Below are 27195 nucleotides of genomic sequence, written 5' to 3'. Positions count from 1 at the left end.
TAAGTTTTACTCGCCATTAAAAATAAGAATGCTGCTGTTTTCTTTTAATATGTCATTTTATTAATAACAAAAATGCTGTCAATACAGGACTCTCAGGCCCTGCATAGCTGTCAAATAAATCCATGCTATCAATAATTATTACACTATGGCAGCTATAGGCAGCTTCAAACACATACACTGGTAGGTCCTTGAAAAAATATTAATACATTCTGCTGCTTACCATACTTGGTTTCCAGAGAGATAAGGTTTTAATTACCATACATGAATCACATACTATAGCAGTGCTACTGTACTTAGGTGCTCTATTAAGATTACTCAAGAGAGGTGCAATATGAGATTCCTAGGAATGCAGATAGGTGCTTAGACTTTTTGAGATAATATTTAGCCAAATGAAATATTTGCCATTAATTTCAGAAGGATTCATCTACATGGTATATTTATTGACATAATGGCCAATATGTCCTTCAGGTGAAATCCTCCTATGCAGGAGGCAAGTAGAAAACATAAATTACTAACTTACTATTCTGAAGCTTTAAGTGGAACGTGTAGCGAGAGTATCATTCTTCAAACAAGGATGTATTACACAACACAGAGTTTATTGGGCTCAATATTTTGCTGACAAACTATAGGTCTAATGATCCTGAAAAAGACTTTCTTTTCTTTTAGTATTGAAAAACATAGTTTAACTTAAAATTAATTTCCAAAAAAATATATGTTTTTTGAATTCCCAATTTTACATCAGTAGTGGTGCCATATTGATGCCTTTCTAATTCTACCTATAGCTGTAACTCAAGATTCCTAAGTACTGGCTGCTAGTAGCAATTGTCTCTCATGCACAAGCTATTACAGAAACACATTTAGGAAATTTCTAGTAGAATATGTCTTTCCTTTCCAGAAGGCAATAAGGATTTAAACAATGAAATAATGTTTTTAGTGCAGAGGAAAAGTATTAAATATATATAAACATATAGGTATAAATATATATAAATAAACAATATATCTCCAAAATGTATCAACATATACATATAATAAATATGTGACATTAGGTAGATAGATAGATAGATAGATAGATAGATAGATAGATAGATAGATAATTTTCCACTAGTTTGAAGTAGCTTTACCTTTTTGAATTACCATAAAAAATAACTAAAGTTGCTATCCATAAAAATATTATCTTAAATCTGTTTTGTTGTTCAAATAACACACTCCACTCTGTGATAAATTTCCAAAGAACAGTATCTGACATTATATAATACACATAAACAGTTCTCTTATTGATCTAATCAACACATCCAGGTCTTCCAGGTTATATGAAAAAAGACTTTTGTTCTGAATGTTCTTGGAAGCAAATTCCCATTTTAAATAATTTTAATTCATTTTTTTCCCCTAGAATTCTTTTTGTACCCTGACTGTGGGACAACAATCAGGCAAAGAACGCAAGTTAAATAAACACACACAGTTTGACAAGCTACCAACACATATCACTGCAGCACTCTGCATCCTTACTGCAGAGCTTATTAGCTTGTACTGAGTGCAGCTTTCATATCTCTACAGAGTTTTCACACTGGCTATTTCATAGTACAGAACTGGAGCAGCCTGCACCTACACACAAAAATGTGGCCAATAAGGGATACGGACAAAAAAGGTGTGATAGAAAGCTGAAATAGACAGAAGGCCCATCAGCATGGGAAGACAACACTCAATTGAATCCATTATTTTTGTGCTTCAGAATGTATTCCTTCAAGTTTTATTTGGCTATGTGTATTGTATGTAGGACAAAAAAAAAAGAAGACAGAAAAATAAAATTGGATCTTACAATAAAAACTGCTAAAATATTCTTGATCTTGTAACATAATTTTGAAATTGGTAGGACACAAGGTCCATGATATTCTTGTAAAGATGCCTATGCTCTGACAGAATCAGACTCTGACAGAGTGGTCATGAGGTATGAATTTAAGAAGCCAGATTAAACCTGGGAACCCTACTAAAGGGTTCAGGGGTTGCAACATGTTCAGCTACAGCCTTTTCTATACATTGTCAATTAAAATAAATGTATGCATATCCTCAGATGTTGCAGATATTTTGTTGAAGGACAAATACTTACGGCATTATTCAGCTGTTATTTCTGATAATTACAGAAGCCTACAGTATTATGGACTGCATGAGCAGATCTCATTTCCCTCTCCAATACACAAGGTTTGTATGGGAACTAACAGCCATAAAGAAGACTATAAATTTCAAGACCTGTAAAGATCTCAAATCTATTGTTTCTTCATTCTAAAATGGTATTTAAAAATCCCATACCGATGGGTAAAAAAAGTTTCTTGAACATAATAACATAATTTCTTAGCATTGAACTGCATTTTAAGATGAACTGATATGAAGAGCAGTGGGAAATTACATGGACAAGTACATATAACAATAATGGAAATAAAGTTTCTTGCCATAGTCACAAAATTCTTAATTTTTTTGAGGTCCTGCATTTCATATTTGTCTATTTAAAGAGATGTACCCAGACCTCTGCCCACACTGATCATGGAATCAGAATTACAGCAGCAGGCTTTAAAGAGTGTCTGACTAGTCAGCTACAGGCTAATTTGCTGTTAAATTAGCCAGCTCAGGTTAGGATTCAGAACTTCCATATGGTGCCACACTCCATGTCACAGGCTTCTGCAGCAAACCATATCAATTTACTGTGGTTCCACACAAACATAGTTACCATTCTCCTGAACCAGAATCAGTTTGATGCTTTTAAATCTGTCCATGTTTTACTGGGGATACTGGTACTACAATTCACAAGTTAGAATTGTGAGTTCTCCTGGATGTTTTTCTGAGGGATTAGAGTTATATTCATTTTTACAATGGTGAAAGAGTGAAGACCTGATTCCATTATCCCGGTAAAAATAAATAGATAGATAGATAGATAGATAGATAGATAGATAGATAGATAGACAGACAGACAAATAAAAGACAATTTTATTACCAGGTTTGATTTTAACCAATGTGTGGTGGGCAAAAGAAACCCGTACTGTTTGAAGTTATATATGGTAACATTAAGATTTATTTATTGTTAACATAGTCTTTAAAAAAAATAACTCTGAACCTTTGTTCTGATAAAAACTAAACACGGGGCATTTGCATTTTTTTATATTTTGCGAGTGTTCTACTTTTGAAGCAGTACTCATCCTGCTTCTCCATGACAGTCACAGAGAAATTAATTTCCTTGTAGCAGCATCTAGCCAGCTTTACTTATTTGTTAGAACAATGCAAATTTACTATCCATGCTTTTTCAATTATACTATCTGAAAAAAAAAAGAAAAGGGATAAAGTATTTCTGAGTTCTGAAGTTACAGATACTAGGATATTAAATTGTCGCTCATGCACTCTACTGGTATGACAATAACATCTTTTCTAATTTTTCCCTGTTGTGTTTTAATATATAAGCTTGTGGGTGGTAGAAGCATTACGATAAGAATTTAAAGAATCTTTCGGGATTCAGAGGATGCAGACTTTGCTTTTTTAAATGTTTATCTTTACCAAAAATATTCTCATTCAGTTTTCCATATCTGACAATATCCCTATTTTCCTATTAAAAATATAATTAATTTAAATATTTTTAAAGATGCTAATATTATAATATGCATATGTTATACTGGTAACCTGAATAAACAATTGCTGTTCACCAAATCCCTCATTAAAATACCCCAGGGGCACTCAATGTTAGTGGAAGATCTGTTAAAAACAAATAAAGGGAGTATTTAACACATTGTCAACAGCAAAATTGTAGACTGTGCTGCTGTAGCAGCAGAGGATATTAGCTGGTTCAGAAAGAATATTCCTGCACAAAAAGTCCATAAATGTATACTGAAAGGAGTAGCTATGCATGTGCTCTCTAAAATCCTAACATGAGAGCTAAGACAGGAAATAAGAATAGACTACAGAAAGTGTCTAGGCTCCCTTGCTCATCCAAAACAATACTTCTTGGCACTGTTGGAATCATGAGCTAGATGGATCACTGGCCTGACTTAGTAGGGTGTATCATTTTGTTTGCTATTCTCATGCTCTCATCTCTCACTCCTGTAAACACTTTTCCTTCTGCATCTACATATTATTACCATTTCTGTGCCCCATTTGAAGGTTGGAATCACTGCCTTTTGTTCCCTTCTAAATACAGTTGAATTCATTCCCAGAAGTGGCCCTAATTTCAGGTGATACAGGGGGCAGTTTTTCATTGTGGGTGACATTACAGAAGGCCTTCCTACTACATTAGATTACTCAGTCTGATGCAGTTATCAGTGAAAAAAACAATTTCCTAAGACTGCGTAGCCTGCAAAAGTCACATCACAGCTCAGAAGCTGGGTTTCTCTGCACTTCTCTACACTATGCTAATTTCCCAGGACCCTACTTGCTGTATATGAAAGGGTACTGTCAGTCCTAGGTAAAAAATTGCAGATATGACCTAAAGATTTTATGGAAAGTTACTTAAACTGGATCATATCACTATAAAATAATTCAGATTAGAAGAGTCCAGCCTTCTGCTCAAAGTATGGTCATTTATGAAACCAAACCAGGTTGCTCAAGGCTTGATCCAGTCCTGTCCTGAAAGCCTCCAAGGACAAAGACTGAAGAAACTGCTCTGAGCAGCCTGTTTCACTGCATGACTGTCCTCATGAGGAAAACAGTTTTCTTTATATCAAAATTGACCCTCTCTTGTTTCCATGTATGTCTGTTAACTCTTATCCTCCCACCATTGACCACTGTGATGGGCCTGATTCTGACTTCTTGGTGACCTCCTGGTAAGTACAGGGGGCTGCTGAGTAGTGTCCCTCTCTTCTCCAGACTGAACAAGCCCATCTCCCTCAACTTCTCTCAGAAGGTAAGTGCTCCAACCCTCAATCAACTTGAGAGCTCTCTACTGCCATCACCCCGGTTCATCAGCACATTTCCTCTATTGGGAGGCTCAAACTGGATGCAGGACTCTAGCTGTGGTCTGAGGACAGCAGGAAAATAGCTACCCTCAAGCTATAGGCCATGATTCTCTTAGTACAGTGCAAGGAGCTCTCAACCTGCTTTGTTGCCAGGGCACACTGCTGGCTCTTGCCCAGCTTACCATCTACTAGCACGTCCGAGGCCTCCTCAGCAGCACTCCTGCCTGCACCACTACACGGGGCTCTTCTTTCCCACAAGGAGGACCTGGCATTTGTCATGGTCATCCTTGATGAATTTCATAAAGTTCCTGGTGGCCCATTCCTTCAACATGTCTAGGTCCTTCTGGATGGTGGCACTGACTTAGAGAATATCAACAGGTCACCCTCCCCTTCATATACACACACACATAGTTTGGTGTCATCCGTAAACTTGATAATAGTGCAGTCCATTCATGTCCTTGAGGTCACTGATAAAGATGATAAATAGGACAAGTCCCAGGATAGCCCCTGCAGTACTCTATTTGTTACATGCCTCCAGATAGACTATGACCTATTAACCACTACCCTCTGAGGATGATCATTCAGCCAGATTTTTAATGTAGCTGTATACCCATCCATATCATAAAGTTCTATCTATGAAATAAAAATATTGTGGAAGATGCTGTTGAAATCCTTGTTAAAGTTGAGGTGAATGACATCCACTGCTCTCTTGTCATACACAAATTCATCATTTCATTACAGAAAGCAATTGTGCTGGTCAGGCATGATTTGCCCTTGGTAAATCCATGCTGACTGTTCCAAATCACTTTCTTCTCCTTCATGTGCCCAGAAACACGTTCCAGGAGGACTCACTCCATGATTTTCCCAGCTGTGTCAGCTAAATCAGGACATCTGGTCATTTCAGCCTAATTCCACTTTCAAATTAAGCTCATGGTGCAGGTCATAATAAAGTGAAGCCAAACACTCACCTTCAGACAATAGCATCTGTCTCACTGATGAAAGCAGGATGATTTCACAAAGTTGGAGTGTGTATACCCAAGCATGTAAGTGCTAATTAAAGTTACCTTTAATAACAAAGAGTCATTCTTTGTAACCAATTTCAATGACTGAGAAGGGAGAGTGAACACTGGGGAGAAGGTGCAGACATTTATCAGGAGCAGCATATTGCACTTCTAATCTTTTAAAGTGTGGAAGATGCCATATGTAGCTTTTTTATATCTACAGCATTTCTTAAGTTTCATTACTATCTGTAATCATTTGCTGGAAGTGTACAGCTATCATAAATGACCAAAATAGGCAGATTACACACTGTTAGGGCACAACTGGGGGCAGACCCAGCCTCAGGTATCAGGTGCCAGCCTGGGGCCAAGCCAAGGCTGCTCTGGGACATCAGCCAGCTGGTAGGGGTCAGCATCAGGCCTGGTGAGGGGAACCAGGGACAGAAACAGCCCTGGGGACAGCCTGAGCACGGCCGTGCTTAATAGGGCCGAGGCCAGGCCAAGATGTCAGTCCCTGTGGGCCTGGGCCGCAGCACTGCAAGTGCGGGGGCCTTGCCTAAAAGCAGCACCATAGGCCCTGGCAACAGCCTCCCCACAGCCACTGGTGGGATGGGGCTGCCATGCTGGCCCCCCGCCCTAGCAGCCAAAACTCGAGGGAATGTACCTTTATGCATGCAAACTATCCTGACAGCTGCTGCCTGACTGCTAAGAATTTGTGGTTTTTACATGACCCGGTAGCTGTTCACATCCTCTGAACTGCTATGCATTTGCAACACTCATAATCAGCAGTCTCAAGCACCTTTGACAGAACTCCACAAACATTAAGAAATGTATATACACTTACACGCTTATATGCTCCCCAATGTTTACACATTTTGCAGGCAGAAATTCAAGTTGTTTTGTATACCTACAAAGTCAAGTATCATCTAGGTGTTTTAGAATTAGTCATGTATCATTTGAAATGTCTCAAAAATTATTAAAGCAACTGTATCAACTTAGAGTGTTTTCCCATACCCATATTCTCATTCTACTACGATCATCACAAAAAGGAAAATGAGTTTCAGTCATCTCTCCAGAATAATTTTTGCAAGTTTATCTGTTACAGCTCAATTTCCTCACGGTACTTCAAGACTGAGGTAAATTGTTTGTCTTTTGTAAGACTTTTCTATTCTCATTTATACATTACTGTAGTCACTAAATCATTGGCAAGTCACGAATACAATGGCACCCAGTGTTGCTCTTCATTCATTTGGAACAGTAGGATGATGAGTGACAGTATAGGTTTAAAACTTTTATCTGTGATTATCACACTCATTTTTATTTTTGATGATTTTTACCTCTAAGTTATTTCTCTGTTTTCTGTTAATGAAAACACACATAAAGGAACCCCCCAGGAAACACCTACTGAAGCATTCAGAAGCCCTCATGTTGATAAGAGAAAATAATAGTTGATGTTCATTTGTGTTCCTTTGCACTGCTCTTTTTTTGGTGGTGGTGGTGGTGGTGGTGATGGTGGGGTTTTTTTGGTAGCAAGGCATTGGTTAATCAGTCTACATTGTCAGATGCACAACATCCGAAGTGTCAACCTGTCAATTTTTAATGGATGAACCTAGAACAGAGCAGGAAAGCCTTAGGGAAGAAAAGGGACAGAAAGTTTTAAAGATGTTTGAAATGGAAAATTAATCCTATTTGTGCAGGCTATTATTTTAACTTAGCAGTTTATAAAAGTATTTATAAAAAAGACTTCAAATCATATTTTTTTAGTGGCCACTGCATATTCTAGATTCCAAAGGTCTCCCCTGAACTTGTTCTTGCCTATAATTTAGAAAGAGGCTTTTTGAAACCAGAGAGTTATGAATATAACTACTCTCTTGCTACTGCATTGTTGCTTAGGATTAAAGATGCTACTGGTCTCAGCTTTGTTGTGAGAATGTATTTATGTATGTTTACTGCTCTGAAAAGCAGACTCTGCCTATTATGTGTCTGAGCCTGTTTTGACTAATAATTTCTATTAAATAGAAATAGAATAGACACCATAGCATAAGGTCCTGATTACTTCTTAATTCTAATATCTGAAACATGCATTACAGGCTGTAGCCAGCCCCAAACTTACATGAAGGAAGTGATGATTTTAAAGAAAAGGTATATTACATTGCAATATTGCAAAGTGCTGAAATTACTCACAGTATAGCAGTAAACTGAATCCAGCTTAGAAAAATGACTACACTGGAGACACCATCCCATATATTAGCCTGTCTTGCCTACAATATGTCACACAGTCACACTAAAATACTTATCTGATGTACATTTAACAACTCATCTCGTGTTTGAAGGGTATTTAAATGAGAAAGACCATACATTTACTTCTGTTGCTTTCTCTTTATTACAACCCTCAAATGAAGTCAATAACTATGATAGTCTATTGATCTATTTTAATAGCTGACATTTATAAAAGGAGACTGTGGAGTAAAATGTTTTCACTGGTTCATGATGGATGAGAGGGACCATAATTCACCAAGATGTGAATTATATAGGTTTTCTGCTCCCAAGGACTTCTTGGGAAGCAACAGGACTTCCTCTGATTTCAACCAAAATGATTATGTCCCAATAATTTGTTCTCAGAATTACAACACAAATAGTTTTGTTCCTGCTGATTACACATTACATGTTTTTTGTTTTGTTTTGTTTTGTTTTTCATGCAGCTACTCAGCTATAACTGGAAACAGAATTTGTCCCATCACAGAGAATCTGAGTCTTTCAAATTCTGTTTTTTTTTATTAGTTTGTGCTGCTTTTTTAACAACCCAGCAGGGCTTTAATGACTTGGTTTAAAGATCACAATCAATGCGAACACTAGTATTCTTGGGAGCTAAAGCCACTATGTTTCTCTGAAAAGCACAAATATAGCATTGTATTTGTCTCCTTTCCAAAGTACATACAAAGCTGAACAGCTCCAGTTGTAAGGATGTAGTTCTCTACTTCTACCCACCATGTTTCAGTGCAGGAAATGATGACGCAAATGAGATTTCAATTACATTTTCTTAGCAAGTGTGTTTTCCCAGTATCAAATACTTTCTTAGTTATGTTGCACACAAGTTTTACATGAGAGTTTTACATGGAGTAATAAAGTAGTATGATCCTCCTCACAGGAAAAAAAAAAAAATCAAATATGTCCTCAGTGAAGAGTTCTCATAATCACAACTTCATTTTGGAGAATTTGTTTGTGAAGTTGATGAAAAAGGGCGTACAGGTTTCCTACTGTGTGATGAAAAATGTATCCTTTTTAGAAGTGTTCACCTATCATTAAACTCTGTCCATAATGCTGTGACAGAGCTTAGCAAACTTGAGTATGGATTCCAGAACTACAGAGGTTTTGGTGAGATACCTTTAATCTTTTTTTTTCTAGAATTGCAATTACTATATCTGCTATAGGAGCATAAGGGCTTGGTTTCAAAGCAGTTTACATAGCCAACAGTTCTAGTCAATGATTTGAAATCCCAAATTTGGCAGTGGTTTTGAAAAGAGAGAGACATCCACATGTAGTAATTCATATTTCTTCCCTGTATGCATAACCAGAGAAGGAGATGAGGATAACTGAAATGGGATTTTTGATGTCTCAGTAACTTTAGAGATAAATAATACAGTCCCTTTCATCCAAAGGCATAACTTTAAATCACTTCAAAGCACTTCATAAACACAGCAAAATAAGAAGACTGAGAATTGAGAATGTAATGGATTAGATAAAAAAAATAATTGAAGTTGTTGCTAATAGCTTAACAAATCTTCATGAATAATAGCCAAGGATTTCAAATGTGTCTAATGATTTTGGATGTCTCTATTCTGTATGGCTAACATTAAACATGTTAATGAATTTGATTGTTAGAGGAAGCATAACTGAATGTTTTGGGAAATTGTTCTTCTTTTTTTTTTTTTCTTTTTTTTTTTTTCTGACAGCAGACATCTAAAAAGAAGGATTTATTCACTTTTGGAAAAATCCTGTCAGTTAACTGGACACTGCTAGCTGTCATTAATGCAAGGATTTAATCCTACTCATACTTAAGAGCAATTTCATAGAGGACTATTTTAATTCTTCATATGAAAACATGCAAAATTTCTGTCTTTAAAAACTTGAAAACCTGTTAAACTGTACATTTTTGTGTATTCACACATATGAATAACATTTCTATTTATATTTAAATGAAAATACTTATATTTTTGATTTGCTATTACATATTGAGATTTATATTAGCTTAATGAAAAACAATTATTTGTATATTTCACATTTTCAAATGTGTACCTGCATTTTTACTATAGCGCCCAAATTTTTGAAAGTAATGTTTTAACAAAGGAAAACTTTGAAAATAAATGAAATACTTTAAAAATAAATATCATCACAATAATTTTTTTTTAAATAGAAAGGATAACATAATTCTGCAGTTATTTTACTAGTGCAAAAGAAGAGACTACAACTAAAATGTTTGCTGTGTTCACTACATGCAGATTTCTAAAATTGATATTGAAGATTATTATATAACTTCAATTTTATTTAGAACATACGTTCCCAAAGTAGCAGAAGTTAAACTGTTTAACTAAATTTTACTCATTTACCTTCTTTTGAATGCAGTACTGTGTCTTCCAAAGTCAGTGACATGAATCCTAAACTTAAGTACCATTTCCACCAGCCGTTTGCAATTGCAAGTGATAAATGCTGCCATTAATTTTCTTAAGTTTACCTAACTCTGCTTATTGTGAGGTCTCAGTTTCACCTTTGCTAATTTTAATTAGGCTTTAATCATCTGGATTCAAATATTTCATGCTGACTGTATCATTTGGCTACAAATTTATCTTATGTTACAGCAAAATCATGCCTATTTACAAGAGCAGAGCAAGAAGGACTATGTTGTGGTCCAGAATGAAACATTGTGCTGCTTTTCCTTCTGAAAGTGTCTGATAAAAATCATACATGAAAGCCAGCATGCTGGTGCTGAACCACCTTCAGCTGTCAAATGCCCAGCAGAGAATGGCACTATGTTCCCCCAGTCAGACTTGCCACACACTGACTCGTAAGGTTACTTTCAAACTACTCATATGTGCTCAGTACAGAGTTAAATCCCAAAGATTCTGAACTGCCTGACGTTGATTGTACCTTCCCACAGTTTCTAGATGGCCAGATTTAATGACAGTAGTTGGAGAGAACCTTTCAGGGCTCAACGCAAGAACACAACAGGAAAAATACTAACTTTCCTCCTAATTAGTGCTGAAAGCTTTTCTCATCCTGGATGGGATCTTAATTTAATTTCAATTGACTCATGCAGCAGTAGCCTGTTAAATGAAGGTATTTGATCCAGATGCAGAAAGAAGGTTGAGCAAAATAAATAGACTGGGAGCAGGGAAACATACCAGAAAGACTAGAGAGGTATAGGTAAAGACATTGGAACTAGCTGGACAAGATTGCCAAACAAAATGATCATGTGTGGGAAGGGAGTTTGAGAATAGAAGGACCAGAGACCTAAACTATTGAGACAGGAAAGAAAACTAGTTCAGGGATCTGTGTGAGAGAAGACTGTGGTATTACTTCATTATCAAATTATATATACAGGGTGGATAATGCTCTGGGAAATTTCTGGGGTGTGAAACAGAAGTGTAAATTACTTGCAGGGTCCCTTCCACTCTTTGTTTTAGTAGGTAGAAATTACATAGCATCTGGAACAGAAAATTATGAGAAGAGAAAAAATATGCAGACAGATTAAGGGACTGAATGTTGCCCTGAAAAATGTGCATGCCTGAAATTGTGGCATTTGTTTTTCTTTTCTTTTTTTTCCCAATGTTTTTAATGAAATATACGATAAATAACACATTTATTTTTTTGCATAGTTGATTACAAACTTGATACTTCTTTATCCTTGAATGGTCATCTAGGCAGCCAACAGTGTTCAGCACAGTGCAAATCACAGCTCAGGAGAATTAATATCTTTTTTCTAAAAGACTAACTCATTCTTAAAAGTTTAGAAGTATCAAAAAGGATATTGTAATCTATTGAGTAGCATTTCCCTGCATCTTTCTGTGTCCCTGAGCCGTATCGGTAAAAACGTGTAAGGTAAAAGCACTGTGAATATATACAAATGTATAAATTAATATATGGAATTGAATAAAATGAATATGGAAGTAGTATAAATGAATGTTCCTGGAGCACTCCCACATTACAGAGATGAGCATCCCAAAAAATCTCTTAAAACAATTATTCTCGAGTAGAATTTGAATTGTGTACAGTAAATGAGGTCTGTGGCACAGATTTAATAGTGAGAGAAAGCAAAATAATGTTTAGCTGCTTCTAAAAACCCATGATGAATAAGAAAAGGTGTTGTGTAATAACCAGCAGTTAATAAATAGTTAATATTGTTTATACAAGGGAACCAACTTTAAATTAAAATCCTAATTTGATTGTGTCTTAATGGTGGACTGTTTGACTACGCCATTTTAACAATATTTGAGCCTTATGGAAAATAGGACCAAGCCAGAAATTTTTTAATAGGTGTTGCAAAAAATAGGAGTTGACTGAAAAAGAAAATAGAAACTCTCATAAACTGGTAAGAGAAGCTCTTATACACTTATGCACAACAGACCACTGAGATTATGGACTGTACAGACCTTTACGAATACAATATAGTTCTTACTTTGCATACTTCTCTCCAAGTTAGTCACAAACATAAACAATTACATTCACATTGTTGGTCCTAGAAGTTAACAGAATAGTATGCATAGCATTTTCCCTGATGTAAAAGACAGTGAAAATATATATATTTTTTTTTTATTATTTATTTATTTATTTATTTTATTAAGGTTTCTCTTAAATACATAGAGAAAGCTTGAGCTGGAGGTTTGGAACCTAATGCTATCTATTTCTCCGGTAACCATTATGATTATACTGAGTATTCCTGAGTGGTTCATAATATTACTAGAAGACTGCATTGGACAGTCTTTTAACTGTTAAACAGACAGATGTCCATAAACCTGAACCCAAAAACTGCCAATTGTTACAAGGTTTTCCTTATTAAAATTACAGTATGTTTACAAAAAGAATAAGGTAAATATATTTTCACCCTGTCTTGGATGATGGTAGGAACTTGTGGCAGTTTCAATTTTCTGGCTACCCACTTTCCCTTGGCTTTTAATAATTTCCCTTATCAAAGCTGAAAGTATTTGCACACCTTGCAGAATTCTTCAACACAAAATCTATCCCAGAGGTATTTCTGAATTAATTTTAATAGATTTTTTGTGCTGGAGAAATCATTCTACATTTCAGCGCTCACCATCAAATGACAATGCTGCATACAGATATTTTTAATATTCTCTCCAGGTATACCCCTGTGGTTACTACTGCTAAGACGCCTTGCTCTACAACTGTTCCTGCTGGGGAAAAGGTGTTGCTATAGCTGCAGGCTAACAGTAACTGCCATGGCTGATTTGATGCCATTTAGTCTATATCTATGCAAATTCAAGAAAAAAACTGTCTGCATCTCCCCTTTACATCTTTGGAGCTAATCACTTTTGCTCATCAATAATTCTTTTTTCTTGATGGAACTGAAATATGGCAATTCAATGCTTAAAATGGCAATTTAATGCCTTTAAATCAGATATTTACAACTAAACATGTGAAATTCAGATTGTACCTCATATTTAAGGAAAAGGAAAGCACAACAGTATGAAGAGTTTCAAACTATCTAATTAATCCCTAAACCAAATATGAAATCATGAATGCTTTCTGTTCATTAACAACTGTGCAGTTGTTAATGCTGAGAGAGATCAAATTAATGTATGTTACTTTCAAACATAATTAAATATTTCATCTTATTCATTCTTAATTTTTTAAATAATTTGACTATTGACCGAAGAAAGCAGGATCAGATTCTCCTGTACTAAGCAATGTCACAATCAACGTGCCTAATCCCTGCACATCATACCATGCTACGTATTTCCCTTCCTCTTGATCATCACCTAAGGTCTGTCTCTTGTGCTGAAACTAGGAAGTAGAATCATATGTTGGCTTTTTTCTGTCAGGTCTACATCATAGCTCAATGCAAATTACCTATATGTATATTTTCAACCTCTGACTGTTGCAAAGGCTGCCCACAAGTCCTTCCTTATCAATTTTCATTCTTTCTGCAATGTTTACTGCACTTTCACCATTCTTCTTCCCGCTGTTAAGAAAGCTCTTCTTCTGACCTCAGGATAACAAGTATCAATTATCATGAAGTGCAAAATAGCCAAGAGGAAATAATCCAGTTTACCAGGAGGCAAGATCACTAAGGTAAACTCTGTACTGCTACTGGGGATTCAATTCACAAAGTTCACTTCGGCTTAAGAACCACATGCTTCAGTGAGGGCAAGTTGCTGTTGATTTGTGGTTTTTTTTTTTTTTTTTGTTTGTTTGTTTGTTTCTTCTGTGTATCTTGTTTGCTTGCAGTTTTACACCTGTGAGTTGTCAATGTACCTGATTTATGTTTAGATTAAAACCACAGCTCTTCTAGGAATGAAATCCTGAAAAGTTATAAAACTGTGACTCTGGCCATCTGCAGCTCAGTCCAACAGCACAGCTGCTACTAGCACTCATAAACTATGCCAATGGAACAAGGTAGTTTCTGTGCATATATAGATTTGCTTAATCCTACATTAATTTTTGTTTATATTTAATTTGTATTAAGTAACTCTTTTCAACATGCTGTCTTAATTTTGAAGGTCTTGTGAAAACATGTCAGTATATCCATTAAATGAAATCACCATAGGCCAAGGAGATGAAAATTAATTTGATATTGAAGATGTTTGTATAACTTCCATTCCTCTCCTACCTCATATTTAATACAGGATATTGTACAGCCAGAATTAGATCACTATTTCATAACACTGTGTAATCATTCAGTTCATAAAAGAAAATAATTTTTAGATTTAAGAAATTTCAGTTATGATGACTGCATATCTGAATCAGGATATGGACCACAGTGCAGTGGTCTCCAAACTGTTACTTTTGCACAGGTCAGCACAGAATCATGCAGAAATACTTCTTTAACTCTGCAGGCAGTCTATTAGTCACGATGCAGCAATCCTGCTTCTGGTGTTAGCCCTAGGTCATAAACAGCCAGTCTTAAAATCTTTGAAACAGGCTCTACTTGCCACTTCAGTTTCAGAAGTAGCTTATACAGAAGTGGCTTAGGACTTGGAATAGTATCATTGGAAGTCTAGGATTACATACTGTAAATTTAATTCCCAGATTTCAAAGAACCACATTCTTTGAAACACTCAGAACAACCCAGAGGTTTAATGCAGGCCTTTTGTTTGGGTGGTTGGTTGTTTTGTTGCTGTTGTTGTTGTTTTATATATTCTCTTTATAAAAGCCAAAAATGTGACCTTTAAACTACTCGGTTGATCCACTGCATAGTATTTATTTAACAGAGAGAAAAAAAAAAATAGTTTGCTCTTAAACAATGTTTGTATCAAGGCTATATAAAAAGAAATTGGAATCAAATAAATGTAGAAAAGTATACAGAAGTTTGATGTGTCACAGATGTGAAAGTGTGGAGGAGACACTGCATGCACTTTGAAAGTAGCTGCAGTTGCAGTATAGCACTACAAAAACATTTCTTCACTGGTATAAATCCCTCCTTGTTATTCACTGTTATATGATGCACTTTCAGTACTTAAAGAATGAAAGTTTTATTTAAATATTGCCAGTGAAAATATGAATTAATCTTCAAAAAGGGATTTAATTTCAGAGATGGTAAAATCTTGACCAAATAACTGAAAAAGCAAGAAATAAGGGAACAAGCAAAGAAGTTCATGTATTAGAAAGTTATAAATGCTGTCTTCTTAGAAGTGACTTGGGGAAACCTACAGTCAGTATATATTCCTAGGTACAAGTGTGAGAGGTAACTCACACTCAAAGACAAAAGCATTCTCAAGGCAGAACATCTTCCACCTAAGTTCTAAAGCAAAGATGCTAATGGTATAGCCACAATAGGGAATCCAAGAGATAGGAATCCTCATATTCAGTTGGACCCTCTCAATTCCATTTACAGCTGTTGAATCTTATCCTCCCACCATGGACCACTGTGAAGATTCTTTTTGGTGAGCTCCCAGGAGATACAAGAGGCTGCTGTTAAGTCCCCTAAATCCATTTCTTCTCCAAAGTGAACAAGAAAAGCTCCCTCAGCCTCTCAAAGGTCAAGCATCTAGGCCCGGATAAACCTGTGAGCCCTCTCTTAAATTCATTCCACATTATGTATCTTTCCTCTACTGAGAGGCCCAAAACTGCATGCAAGACTCTAGCTGTGGTCTCACAAGAACTGAAGACAGGGGATTATCGCTCTCCTGGACCTGCTGGCCATGCTCCTGTATGACAGGCCTGGTTGCTCTTGGCCTTCTTTCCTGACAGAGCACACTGCTGGCTCATGCCCAGCTTGCTACCCACTGCAGGGGGCTCTCCCTTCACAGGAGCAGGGCCTGGCATTTGTCCTGCTAGAATTCCAGGTCCCAGTAGCCCATTCCTTCAACCTGTCTAGGTCCTCTCGATGGTGGCCCTGCCCTACTATTCCTCTCCTCCACCCTCACCCCCAACCCACTTCGATGTTACCTACAAACAACTATTAAATGTTATTTAATTATATGAAGTTGATTATAATCTAGGTCTTTTTTTTTTTTTTCTGTAAAATATTAGAAACATCTCAGAATTAGTAGTGATGCAAGGTCATGAAGTCCTTGTTAAAAAAAAAAAAAAAAAAGGAATATCATGGATAAGACAAGAAAAGTTTTGTGAAATGTGACTATAAGTAAATACCATTTCTTTTCCATCACAGTTCAGTTTTAAACCTTACTGTTCTGTACCAGTGTCTCTACCAAAAATACACAGTAGACCACAAACTGTACCATCTAAATAATGATTAATAGTAACATAGATTGGCCTGATGACCTCACACGTGACTGTCAACACACCTGAATACTTTAAGGAACAAAGATAGAAGGATCAGTATTGCTTAATTCTACATTACTGTTTAGTCTTCAACATACATTATCAGAATGAAAAGAAGCCCTCTGACAATATTATAAAGCTGCAACTAGACTGAATTTTTCAATTAAATGATTGCAGTAAAGACAACTGAGGAGGTAACATAACATCTCATCAGGGAACTAAGAAGGTTATTCAGCCTGTCCAAGTTGATCCGTTCTTAGTACTCCACTCCCCGGCGGAAGGCATCTCATTTTTCTCATGACCCCTGTGTTTTTGCCTGAGCAACTATGCCTGACAGCCCGTTTCACACATTTATCATTCTAGGTAAGAAAAAAAGTGGTGCTGACACCTACTTTGAATGTGATTATTTTTCTTAAATCATCCCAGTATTTTTGTGTATTTTTTTGTTATTCTGAAAATAATATGCCAAATTTCATCAAAGTTATTTAAATTGTATGTCCTTTACATTTAAACTTTTCTTAGCTATTCTGTTTTCAACCTAACACTCAGATGCCTGATTTTATTTTATTTTTATTTTTTGTCTTTTTTTTTTTTTCTGGATTTAATCATCAGGTTTATATATTTGATATTATATTTCCTTAGTATGGATTTTCTCCAACATAAAATTGAAAAAAAAAATCTTAATATTCTTATTTCATATATGAATATAAGAAAACCATATAGAGCTATTATATATATAAACTTTCACTGGGTGTGATGCAAAGTGACAATTTCATATCTAATGTGAACTCAGGACTTTATAAATTTCAGTTATGATAATGTACTTTAGTTTTGTCCCAAATGTAACAAACCCTTCTTCTGATTTATATTCTTGCATACTTTTAGTACATATAGCACATACAGAAATATTTCTGAAAAAAAATACTACTGACTGCATAGGTCTTTTTGGTTTCAATCTGTAGTGGTTGCCCTAATAAACCTTCCTGCTCCAGGACGTTTCAGCTCTGTATTCCTGAGCCTTTTTAAAAACCCTGTCCTGCTGGAACTGTCTACCTATTTTAGTTAAGAGTTTCTTTATGCATGAGTATGCTTTTCCAAATGGCTAATCGGCATGTAAATTTACTGTAGACTGGGAAGCACTGTAAACTTTTTCCTTATTATATACATGTAGCAAAGAGATCAAAAAGAGAACAAAGCTCCTCGGAGACCTATTTTCCTACCAGAACTGCTTTCAAGATGGTATCCTACGTACAAGAATGAGAGAACAAGTGTAATTTTACTTTTGATAAAACATATGCAGGGATTTTCAACTTTCAGATAACAAACATTCCCAGACATCTGAATGTTATCCTCTATTGATCACTGTCTACTACTAGAATTATATTTCCCAATAATCACAAAATAGTAGTACTCATGTTTTGATTTTTATTTCTTTCTGCTGCATGCAGAATAATATGTGCTGTGATATCTGTTTGCTTGAGAAATTTTCTGAGAGCTGACACTTGACAAATTTGCTTTATCTTAGCAGTTCAACCTTTAATTGCTTTGTGATGCACTGTTTGTATACGTTATGCATTCAGAGATGAGCTAGTAATTTTAAAGTGCAAATATAGCACTTCCTGTTTTCATAACTCACCTATATGATTACTCCAGTTACCCTAGTACTACCAATTAATTAAGAAGTTTGACCCTCTTCAGTTGTTGGTACACATTTATATCAGAGAAGTAAGACACAGTGCCTTTAGTCTGTTGGGTTAAATTTCAAGTTCTAGAACAAGGGACATATATTCAGTCTTTCCAATTTTAAAATTCTCCTCAAGCACTCAGAAGAACCACTTTTAAGTGTTAACTTGGGAAAACATTAGAAAAACTTTTGAAGCAGAGAAAATCCTCTTCCCTCTATTTTTCCAAGGACTGACTCTTGTTGAAAAAGAACTCCAAATTTACCCCCATGGACTTACAGGGGAAAGAATAAAACTTTTTTTTTTTTTTCTTTTTTAAACCCTCCACTGTTTACTGTTTTTTATCCTCTGCTTCAGTAATTCCCAAGGATGCTTGCATACGTTCTTTAATATTTCAGAAATATTTTCAAGGGCAACTATCCAAAACTAAAAGACACTGCACTGTAGCCACTTTTCTGACAGATTGGCTAGTTAGGTCAAAGGTTCTCTTATTTACATTTGCTCTTGAGCTTTAGTACCTCAGATATTCTTCCACAGATAGAGTCACTAGATCTACTGCACAGGACATTCCAGCAATCTTTAAACTCAAATTCTCAGTTAGCTCACAAAATTCCCATTTTCAATGATCTTTTTTTTGGAATATGAACTGAACAATAAAAGCATAATAACCACAAAATTGTATTCAAATCTTAACTATAAAACTGAAGTCACAACAGAGTTCAATCTTCCATGACTAATCACACTTCACCTAACTTTCTCACTTACTTTCTCAATTATTAAAATTAAAGGGATTATAATATGTTTTTAAGGGAAAGGGGAAAAAAGATTAAAATGCAAGATGGAAAAAAAAAAAAAAAAAAAAAACTCTAAGATGTATAAGTAGTTTTGGTCCAGTACCACTAGCTAAAATCAATTCTCAAAGATCAGTCATTCCTAAATTGAAAATATTCATGTTCACGTAGCATAATCAATTGCTAGTAAGCTATTAAAGGTTGAATCTACCACAAAGCACAGAACTATGAAAGCTGCTTTTATTTTTTTAACAAAAAAATAAATAGCAGGGTGACCAATCCATTAAAAAATTTTCCTAGAATTAAGGAAGACAGTTCTCTCTCAATTCCTTCTACCACCAGTTTGTGCAATGCCTTTCTTTGCAGACTGAGGGGGAATTAAAAAAAGTATTGTTGATCACTTCAAGAAATTGCAAGAAGACAAATGACTCTGGTTCATTAATTCTAGGGAATGGTAACAAGCAAAAGAGACAGAAATGATCATACTCAAAGACTTTATAAAGTTTTAAAGCCGCCCTACCCCCAACCCCAAAGCCTCAGTCCAGGAATATGCTCATTATATAAAATGGGGTGAATGAAATCTAATGTCACCAATGGATTTACAGTGCAACAGTTTGACCCAGCGTCTAATCTTCAAAAAGGTATTTCCATAGAGGATTATTTGAAAATATTTATGTCTGACTTTGTCTTCAAAAGTCTTCTAAGATTGGCTCTTGTCCCTTTAAATCATTTGTTATTTCTCTCACTAGCTGCACTGGAAAAATGATGTTTCACAAGACCAATGCAAATAAATATTGGACCCGACAAATTTCTTGATGTAGTACTTGAAAAGGAGATTCTGGACAACACCTCATTAACATGAGTAATCACCTAGTCAAAGTCCCTGTGAAGTTGACCTGTCATCTGCAAATGTGAAAATAATTTTTGATACAAAATATGCCACTTTTCTAATCTCTCTCAAAGAGCCACATAGATGTTTCCTGTCAAAATCAGAGTTCATCATTTTACTGGATCTGCTGGTAGAAGGACACAGCCTTTCAATCAACCCTGATTGCCTGTAAAGTAATGATCAACATTGCAATTTTCTAAACTGGAAGAACTTTGCCCGGATTCAGTAGACTTTTTCTAATTTTTACGTGCACCCTTTGTTTTATTATTTTTTAGCAACACTTTGCTAGATTCTTGAGTATACAAAAAAAAAAAAAAAAAAAAAAAAAAAAAAGTGCAAAACAGAAGATTTAGAAACACAGAAGAATTTGGGATTTGTTTGAATCTTTCAGTTCTCTTTTTCAAGCTTTTAGGAACAAGCTGTTACCAAACACAAGATCTTATGTATTTTTTCAATCCTGGGAAGAAGATGAAAAATGCAATATATAATTCACCTGTTCCTGCACCTCTGAAGCAGCATTTTTGACCTCTTAGCAGGTTCTTTTTGATCGAAATACATTTTACAGAAGAGCTTGCATTCTCTTCACTACTATGATTACAGTATGATTGGCATGCAATTTTTCTGTGATTTAGCATTCAGTTCAAGGTTTCACAGCTTCTTGGGTGTGAAAGACTGAACTATGGCCTATTGCCGACTTTTGTCAGTTTACACACCTGTAAGTGATACAATCCACCTACTATGAATCGTTAAGGAGAACCGAGAGCATCAGCAGATACTTCTGCCCTTTAAGTTCAAAAAGTCTCTTACAAACTGTGAAAGCTCAAATCATGGCCTGAGACGGTATGAATTTTTGGATCTCTCCAATTTAACTCATGTCAGCATCTGTCTTGTTTCTTGCCTCAGAGTTATCTCTGCTTTCTTGTTTACTGATTTCTGAAAATACACCACAGAACAAAAGTCTGTTTTGTTTTGTTTGTCTTTCCCCATGTTCAGTAAATAAAATACGATATACAAAATATGATATTTTAGATTTCTATAAAACAGTATAGATAGGTGTATATATAGATACATAAATAGGTTTGATTTGTAAAAGATAGTCTTCTAGGGAGAAAAAAAAAAAGGCAGTTACAGAAAAAAAATAAAAAGGACAATGTAGATCTGAACAACAGCAGAGAAGTGTGGAAACCACATAATACAAAAGGCACAGAATAATAAAGCCCATTTACACAAGTCAGCTTTATTTTCAGCTTAAGCATTGGCCTTATTGATCCTATCTTTCCAATGCACACTGAAGCAGACCTTAACTGTGTTCCCTGCTCCCAGTTTAGCTCTATCATCCCTGATTTTTAGTCTTTTCCTGCTTCTCTTCTGCTTTCTATTGATCTTTGCAGTGCTCACACATACATCTTCACTGATTCATTGCTATTCACTGCCTTCAGATGTGTAACATTTGTATCTTTGTGCCTTTATACAGAGGAAAATATAATAAAGAATTAAAGAAGTACAGCACAGTGTATCTGATATCAAGGATTATGCATTTCAGGAACATTCAGTACACTTAAAGATTTCATTGTTGTAATATATAAATAATAAAGAAATATGTAATATAGAAAATATAACCTCATTAAGGTATAAAAATTTGCATTTGCTAAAAAAATATATCTCCTTTGCGTATGAGTTAATTGCAACACTTGGTAGAAATTGAGTCATTTAAACATAGAATTAGTGCAAAGCTACATACAAAAAATAACAATTAAGGAAAATACATGTTGAGATCTTTCTCGTTGACACTGTGTAGGTTCTTTTAAACAGTATTCTGTGGACTTAGATGGCTAATCTGCTGCTGTTATTCCACATTTATCAAGGTCAAGTTGCAAACAAACATTCATTTATAGGCTTTGTATTGTCTTATGTAAGAGCTATTGGATTTTGAGGCTAGAACTACTTTATCGTTCATAGAGTGTATTGTTCCTTCAACTAAAACTTTGCAAGAACATGCAGATTTGTGTGTATGCGTGTCTCTATGTTAATTTTATAGGAGATTAAGTAGTATATCATAATCAGACTAAACTTCAATAGAGGTTTTATTTTTCACAGCTGCATTGTTTTGTTTCTGTTTTGTGGTAAAGAGATAAACATTTTTTAAACTCTATACTGCTTCCCTTATGTAAAGTCTAGAAAGACTTCATATTGGAAATATTTAAGCCTTCTTCTTCTGCAGAGATGGCCAGTGAGAAGTGTTAAGATCTGAGTCAGAACAGGCCAAAATTGAAATGAACTCCCCTAAACCATTCTTTCATTTAATTTGGGGAAAAATAAACTTTCCTTTTGCGGGGAAATGTGCATACATACACATGTAATTCTAATTAAGCTGATGAAATATGTAGCTGTAGATTCAAAAAAGAAAAAAAAAAAAAAAAAAAAAAAGGAAGATCAGAAGAACCATTGTGATTTTGTATTCGTATAATAACGGACAGCATAAATTACCTCCTGACTGAGTTTCAACAGATATGGATTAGAGTGCACCTCCATCATTAATACGGTACCTTTCCCTGTCTAGAATTGTAGGATTCTTTAAGTGCAAAAAGTTGAGAACTTCTCCTAAGAAACACATATTTCAGGAGACAGAGTTAAGTGCATAAAATAAATACTTTTCTAACATGACAGAAGGAAACATTTAAGATTTTTATATACTTGTAAACACTTCATTAGCCCTTTGCTTTTAAAATTTGTTCTGTTTTAAAAAGGAAAAGAAAAAGCTACTGATAGCAATGAGCTTGTATGCCAAAACGCCTACTTCTTTCTGCTTTATCAAACAACCAGTTGTAATATGAGGTGTACTAATGGTTTGATTCATATGCATGCATATCCAAATGTATGCTACCATGTTTCCTATTAGGAAGCAACATATGTAGAAAAAGGCTGCTTGGTTTAACAGTGTAATTGCTGTTACAGGAGACCCTTTTCCAATACCCATTTCTCTTCTATTCATGACATTACATTGCAAATTTGGAAACAAGAAATTCCAAGTCTATGAACTAACCATCAATGTGTTTATATAAACAGTGAATCTGTCTCCAGTAGAGCGATCCATCCAAGAATGGTTACCTCTTGTTGATTAAAACATTTACACATATTTGTAACAGATCAAGGTACAGAAACATCAGGTAAACCATGTTTACACCAGAATATTCAGGATTTGTAACCACTCTGCTTTTCTGAGCTTTACTAGCTTATATTCTGAATATGTTTTGAAAAGTTTGGTTCTGCTTCAGTGCAAAATAAAAAAAAAAAAGAAAGAAAGAAAGAATTTGAAAATTCTAAAATTCAGATAGCACAAGAAAGTAATTCTTCCCAGGGCTCTTCTACAGACTGCCATTCAACAGTGACATGAATTGCTGACGTTCCTGTCAGCAGAAACATGTTTTTTTAAATAAAAGCACTAGCAGCTACTTCTTTCTAAATCTGGCCCAGTCTCCAACTTGTCAGTGAACAGGGCTGCTAGTACACAAGTAAAAGACTGCATCATTTATGGAATAGCATGTTAATTTGTCACTTGTAATTGTAGCAGCAATTCACAGAAGTCTATGATTTAAATATTTTCCTTTACAATGAAATATTCTTAACTTATAGCCTTAACAAATAGCCTTAGATGAATAGTCTAATTGAAATGGATATTGTAACTTTCATTAAGCAGTTTGCATTGGATCAAGACTATAACTGTCATTCTCACACCCTGTAAACATCATTTACTTCTAAAAATTCACCTCTACTTAAAGATATTGATTTGACTATATTAATTCAAAAAGTCAATAGAAATAACAAGCATTAGGCATTTAATGATTAATATAAAGGACATTCTCTCTAAATTCACAGTGTATAAATATAAATCACAGCATCTCAGAGAGACAATGTCTTTATCTTAGTTTTCTCTAACAAGAATACTTCTCCTTTTGCTGTCAGGTTCTGAAATTTTCTTTAAATTCCACTTACAACAATGTAAACAATAATAGGAGCTCATTATAATGACACACTCTTCTCTCACAGTGGTTGTTCTCAATGTGAATTTAATTGGCTGAATGACAGAAGCAACGAATACTAGAATTACAAGATATGTGAAAAGTGAAGGCAGAAAATTTCAACTGATATGACAGTCAAACAATGAAGCTAAAAGTTGTTTTTAATCCACTCACTGTAAAATAGATGTTTTTGTCATTCACAGCCCCTTTGAAAAGGCTTCTAAAATACTAAGGTACTTCACTTAAGCAGAAGTAAATACACCTGCAAGAAAAAAAATGTGTGGAAAATACACAGAAATATGTTAATTCCTCTGCAAAACAGAAAATCTCGGTTTTCAAGAAACGATGTAACATATCTATTAGGAGATATTTTTCTTTTCATCTTATGGACTCCATACATTGTGGTATATGAATACATGTAGCTGTGAGGAAAGATGGGATCCATACAATGGCATGATAAATTGAACTGTAGTGCTGTCAGTGAAGGACAAAGCATTACGTTAGCCTCCGATAATATGTATTCCTCTCTTTTCCCCATAGACAATGAGAATCATTAAGCATTTGCCTCATGGACTTGAAATACCAGATACTACCCAAAAATCAGCCAGCCTACTGTAGCTTACATTACTGGATCTCTGCCCCACATATCGTTTTCCTACAGCTGCTGGCATATATGCATGAGCTAGGAAGCAAAGAACAGGAGACCCCATTAGATCTTTAATTATTTGTCAATACTAGCAGGTAGCAGAGATGTGTAATGTCACAGAATAAAGTCTCAGGTATGTCAGACTTTGATATTTGCGTAGCTCTGACTTGACAAAACGAATCCAGTCCAAACTGGAAAACAACTTGATCTGCAGATGAATGGTTATGCAACTATTGCTAACTCCATGCTTTTATGACACATTTAGGGGTGGGAGACCAGAAAGTGTCATAAACCCCTATAAAAAAAAAAAAAAAATTTGACCTTAGATGTGGAGAATATCAGAGATTGGCCAGGTGCTACACGCCTAGCCAAACTGTTTTCCATTTATGCAGTTTAGAAAGTAACAAATAGCTAAAACAAAAAATAAAAAATAAAAAACACACTCAACAGTCTTCTCACCGTAAGACTGCAGAAAGCTGAGCCAGAGGTACGAGTGCTGTGCAGAGCCAAGCCACCAGCAAGCTGAGCAGTTCATGTCCTGTTTCCTGGGTGCGTGGTGCTGGGTGAAACTGGACCAGAGGGGCTAGTGTCTTGGTTTGATTAAAACTTCAGTGTGTGACTGCCATTGAATTTCTATCTTGGAACAGAAATCAAAATCTTCCCTGGTTATCAGATTTTAAATTACATACCACTGAGTAATGTGGTTCTATTGTTGCTTGTGCCCTACCTAGAAGTTCCCTTTGACACGTAACTATTCTCAATTTATTTGAGCTTTTGGAACTTCATATCTGCAAAATGAGAAACCACTAAAAAAATGGAGGAAATGATCACAGTAGAAGACTAACAGTGCTTGAGTTTTCTCTGACTAGACAGAAGGTATGAACAGCAAAGATGGTAAAGATGGTATAAAGCTTGTGAGTCAAGAAATTTGCTTCAGGAGTTCATTCAGCCAAGCACCGAAGGAAGTTACACATTCACATCAGATTGTTATTTCTTCTCTGTCACTAATTCATAGTTCATTATTGTCACAACATGTAATGAGTTTATTACTTTGTAAACATGTTTTTAACAAGTTTGTGCAACTACGGGTTCATTTATGAGGTACACATTTGAACAGTTTTACAAAAATCAATATAAATTTAACTAATCCAATTCAGATAAGACATCACTCCTTGAAAAATCAAAGAATATCCTAAGGCTGAGATTAGCCACATTACCTTCTGTCTCTAATTAATTGCACTTTAGTATTAAGAACTGTTCCTTAGGAAATAGCCAACTAACATGTGATTCAAGAACATGTAGAGAAGACACCACATAAGAAAGCTGCAAATAGTAATTATTCCAGTCAATTAATTGGTAAAAAATCAAATGCTTTAATTATCTATTTTAACTTTCTTTATTCTGTCACTGATTAGATACTTTAAACCAGAAAGTTAGCAAAATGCAATGTTCTGTATCTCCCTTTCATTGGAAATCAAGCGTGTCAACACTAAGGTCACAAAGTTAATCTCCTATCAAGTACTTAAAGCAGGTTATTCTGTTTTACAAATTACTGCTGTACTATCATAAAGTTATTTGGTCAAGGTTACAGGATAAAAGCATATCTTAAAATGAGGAAAACAGTTTTGTTCTTTCTCCATTTCATGCTACAGCTGATTTCATTCTGACTATGAATTTGCTTTACACCCACATAAATGCTCAGTTTCTGAAGTTTTTTGTTAACCATTTCTGGAAAATTCTTTCTACCTTTCATCTACATTTACTGCCCATTATGTCCCCACCCCAGTAATTCTAACCATTATAAGAACGTTAATGTGAAAACATTAAAATTTTAAGAATTGTTCTTGTTTAGTTTTGACAAGAACGTATCCAACATAGGTATCATTGATTTTTCATAGACACATTGCTCAGGGATCAGCCCAGAACAAACATCCCGTTTGTTAAGCACTACTGAAAATTCATAGTCCTTAAAGAACTTATATCACTTTTATATTTTTAAATGGTGTTCATTCTGGCTCCTCAGACTCTATCATTTTACATTAACAGAATTTCAACTTATCTCTTTTTTTTTTTTAGTTACATTCAGTTACAGTGTTTTCCGATATTTTGTTTAATGTGAGCAGTTGTCCACTTTTCTCAGTTTTGATTTTAATTGTATTTCCATATTTCAGAGTATATGTCTAGGCTATTGAGTATTTACTATAGGTAAAATACATTTGTAATAAAATGTGTTTGTGTATGTTTATTATATATATTTCACTGTGAGACACATACAGGATAAAT

Source organism: Aythya fuligula, chromosome 4, assembly GCF_009819795.1.
Source record: "Aythya fuligula isolate bAytFul2 chromosome 4, bAytFul2.pri, whole genome shotgun sequence".
Taxonomy (NCBI): domain Eukaryota; kingdom Metazoa; phylum Chordata; class Aves; order Anseriformes; family Anatidae; genus Aythya; species Aythya fuligula.
Note: the sequence above shows the minus strand (reverse complement) of the source record.